Consider the following 4,607-nt stretch of genomic DNA (forward strand, 5'->3'; position numbering starts at 1 on the left):
AAACATTGGCAAGAAGAAACTTGCTATAATACCCATAAGACCACCCCCAATAGTACACTGCTTCCAGGAAGCATTGATTCCCAACTCTCCATCAGCTAGGAACCTCATATTCAGAACACATAAGTTTATGGGGACACCTGAATCAATCACATTCCACCCCTGGCCCTCATAAACTGATAACCATTCATGATGTAAAATGAAATTCATTCAGCCCATCTTTAAAATTCCCCATAGTTTTTATCAATCCTAATGATATTCAAACATTCCCATAGTCTGAGATCTTTTAGCTGAAGTATAATACCAAAAAAGAAGAAAAAACCCGTAATGGCACAGAATAAACACTCACACTGCAAAAGATGGTGTTTGGCAGAGCAAAAAAATATTCAACCAATACAAGATTTAAAGAGGGCCAACATCAAACTCTATAGCTCGAAGTCCATCAACTCTAGTCGGTGACAAGTCTCCAAGTCTGATAATTCTTAGCAGCAACAAGTCTCTGAAGTTTCAATTCCACCCTTCTAGCTAGGCTGCTCACAGTCCTTGGAAACTTCATCTGGGGCCTTCAGCTCCGTGTAACAGCCATCTTGTGGTCCCAGTATCTCCACTTCAACCCATGGTGCATCCTCATGGCTCCATTGGGTCTCCATGCAGGCAATCCAGCAAACCTGCTTCACACTGTAATGGCAGTTTCCAAAACACAAGACCTTGTTGCAAATGCAATAGCCCTCTCTTTCCTGCATTTCCTATACCCAGTAATACTAGGTGGTGTGCCAATTTGTTGATCCAGGAGGGTGGGGGTAAAGCAGACTTTGAAGAACAGTATACTCCTTCAGCTGGCATAATCTCTCAATGGTTGTAATATCTTATACAATTGCAGCTGAATGGGAAGAAGTTTCAGACAAAAGTTTCCATTTCTTTCTCTGCATACGCCAGTCCATTTCTATGCACTGCAATGCTACACAAGTTCTCAGGTCATGGGCATAACAGCAAGCCTCTCACATGAACTGCTTCTATACCAGTCCAAGCAAAGCTCTTTATCACCCACATAACCCAAAACCCACAGTCCATAGTTCTTACTGCATTCATGTCTTTCAACTCTGACCAGAATAGTCCATCAAGCTGATGCACTGCAAGGCATCTCTTAGGCCAAGGTTTCAAATCCTCTCACATTCCTCTTGAAGATTAGCTCCAAAAGGCCAAAGCCACATAGTCAGGTGTCTGGCAGCAAATGATCACTGCTGGTATCAATATTACTGTTGCAGTCAGGTTCACATTGCTTGTAGAAATCACCCGACCAAAAGCAGCTTGTGGGAAAGAAAAAAGGCTTATTTTATAGACTCAAGGAGAAGATCCATGATGGTAGGGGAATAGGCATACCATTTGATTTTTGAATCAATAGAAACTTATTGATATCATTACACTTGTCATAATATTGAGATAACTATATGCCTATGAATTAAATTAATAATATAATTATTTTTTTCCAGTACAACCTGATCTATTTAATGTTATATTGATAAAATTCTTTTATGTAAGCAAAATCTTATTTATACAGATATATAGTATGACTCTTTTTTTCTTCATTAGTTATGTACATACTCAGTGTGTTAACAGCACATGTTAGTACCTTCATTAGCCTTCTCCCTGTCCTCCTCCCTCTGAAGGGACCTTCTTTGTTGGAGATTGTAGGTCATGCATTGTGGAGATAGTCATCAGGTATGGGTAAGAGGCAATGTCTCCATGCATAATGTCCCAATTAGTGGCTCTAACAATCTTCCCACCTCCTCTTCCATGAATTTCCCTGAGCCATGTTGGGCTCGTTTTAGGTCTACTTTAGTGATGAGGTCTTGGGAGCCTTGGTGTCTCTGGATCTCTGGTTTGGTAGGAGTTGAGCATTCTCTGTGTGTATTTCCTTCACCCTTGTGCTGATTATCAGGTTCACCAAGACAGCAGCACTCTTGCTCATTTTCCTAATTACCTGGGACCTCCTTATGACCGCCATCCCAGCTGCTACCACCATGGGCAGACCAGGTCCTCCTGCACTTCCTGCAGGCTACTCAGGCCCAAGTCAGTGGGCTAGTGTTTCCAACTCCCTCTTTTGATTTTCCTGCTACCAGAGACCTCCACACTCGTGATCACCATCCCACCCACTACCCCACCATGCACAGACAAGGTCCTCCTATACTTCCTACAAATTAAATCTTAATATCAATCTTTATTTGTTATTAATTTTTCTTCTATAAAGGTATAATTAAATATCATATCTAAAAGACTATAATATAGTGTCTTATCTTGATCAAATATAAAATATGTGATGTTAGTTATGTTAAATCATCATTAATGAGTTTATTATTTTTATGTCAAAAACCATCTGGTCTCTGTCATTATGACTTTTATTTTTAAACAAGTAAAAAGGACTTCATGTTCTGAGATAAGCTCAGTGCTGCTTTAATTTAAAACCTTGTTAAGGGACCCTATCTCCCATTTCTGGGTAAAAATGTGCTAACTTCAAATTGGAACACTAGAATTGGTTATTTATAAATAGAGCTAATACCATTTGTACAGAACACACTTGGGTAACTTGTCTAAACTTCATCTACTTTAAGAGCTATCAGTAAAAATATAAAAACTTTTATGTAAATAAAATTGTCCTAACCAGGCATGGTGATGCACACCTTTAATCCCAGCACTTGGGATGCAGAGGTAGGAGGTTTGCCATGAGTGTGTGTATGTATATTTATGTATGTATGTGTGTATGTGTGTGTTGGCATACATATACGTATAATCTGTCTTACTCAACATTGTATTTATATAATTGTGCATGTTCTGATATCTCAGACTCATAATGATTAAAAGTAAATAAATTATCTCTCAAAACATATGTCTTGGGGACTGGAGAGATGGCTTAGCAGTTAAGGCATTTGCTGCAAAGCCAAAGGATCCCATTTCAATTCTCCAGTACCCACATAAGCCAGATGCACAAGGAGCACATGTGTCTGGAGTTTGTTTACAGTGGCTGAAGGCCGTGGTAAGCCCATTCCCTCTCTCCCTCCCTCCCTCCCTCCCTCCTTCTCTTTCTCTCTCTCTTCCTTCTCATCTCTTTCTCTTTCTCAAATAAATGAATAAATAAATAAATTCAAAAAACACATGGCTTGCTACAGGTTACAGCCTCATGACAAAACAATGATCATCATCTAAGAAAAATGGTCCAAATATGTAATGTTCCTGAAGTCCCAAGATTAATCTATCCCTGCTCTCACTTTCTTTATTTTCTAGAAATTTTTTCTTTATTAGTTATGTACATACTTAGTGTGTAAACAGCCAGATTGGTACCATCATTAGCTTCCTCCCTGTCCTTTCCCCCTCTGAAGGGACCATCCTCATTGGGGAATGTGGGTCGTGTATAATGAGGATAGCAATTACTCATGGGCTAGAGGCAATGTCTCTGTGCATAATGTCCCAACTTGTGGCTCTAACAATCTTTCTGCCCTGTCTTCCACAAATTTCCCTGAGCCATGTTGGGTTAATTTTAGGTCTGCTTCAGTGATGAGGTCTTGGGAGCCTCTGTGTTTCTAGATCTCTCATTTGGTGGGAGTTGAGTGTTCTCTGTGTCTATCTCCTTCACCTTTGTGTTGATACCAGGTTCATCATGAAAGCAGCACTCTTGTTCATTTTGCCAATATAGTTTCATCTGGGACCCTGGTGAGTGCAATGAGCTGATTCTATCCTCAGGTTCTGCATCCATCTGAAAAAGAGAAGCAGATTCTTCAATGGAGAGTGAAGTCAGCACTAGTTAAGTGAGATAACCATTATTATTTTAAAGAGAATTTAATAGGTGTAGACCCTCTTGTAACTCAAGATTGGTGGGAGCTTGATATTGGAGAGAAAACTCATTTTTTGGATATGATTCTGAATTGTTTCCCAGTTTCAGCTATGGGTTCCATCCCACAGAGCAGATCCATTAGCCAATTCAAGAGCAGCTGGTTACCCACCATGGCTGTGTACCACTACTGCACTTGGGTGAACATAATGTCAGGTTGTTTGCTACTGAGTAGATTAGACCACAAGTTGCTTTTACAGACGTTTGTCATTTTCCCTCAGTCACTCATGTAGCACCTTCTGGCACTAGACAAGCTAGAATTATCTGGGGACTAACTCTCTTTCAGATTCCATCCAGGTCTCTCCATGTACTGTACCAAAAATATAAAGTGTCTTTGTCAGTTGGGTCTTACCATTAGTCTTTGGTGGCTCATCAAATGCTCTGACAGAAATCTGTCTTCTGTTGGGAAACCTTGTAGGTCTCTATGATCAACAGCTCATTGTGGATGTCAACTGCATCCTGGTACTGGGAGTTACAGGCCAGTGCCAAGGGAAAAGAAGGAGGAAAAAGGTAAGCAATATAAAAGAGAAAGAGAGAAGAAAGACAGGGAGGGATGGATGGAGTGAGGGAGAGGGGAAGGGGAAGAGAGATAAATAGGAGAAGATTAAGGTTAGTCTTCATCATACTCTCTCCAGGGCCCTTTGATTCAGGTGTTCCCTGTAAGGACCTGATAAAGATTCATTTAGTCTGCCTTTCATGATATAGGATTTTATGGTGCCAGTTCCAT

At 40.3% G+C, this 4,607-nt stretch overlaps 1 long non-coding RNA gene across 1 annotated transcript; it reads right to left on the bottom strand.

The window, feature by feature from the left end:
• Positions 1–635: 635 nt before the first annotated feature.
• Positions 636–4,345, bottom strand: LOC123454765. The gene is made up of 3 exons (XR_006633471.1): positions 4,233–4,345; positions 3,626–3,745; positions 636–1,304 (listed from the first exon to the last, which is right to left on the bottom strand). It is a non-coding gene; the product is annotated as an uncharacterized LOC123454765 (long non-coding RNA).
• Positions 4,346–4,607: the final 262 nt, after the last annotated feature.

Source organism: Jaculus jaculus, chromosome 14, assembly GCF_020740685.1.
Source record: "Jaculus jaculus isolate mJacJac1 chromosome 14, mJacJac1.mat.Y.cur, whole genome shotgun sequence".
NCBI lineage: Eukaryota > Metazoa > Chordata > Mammalia > Rodentia > Dipodidae > Jaculus > Jaculus jaculus.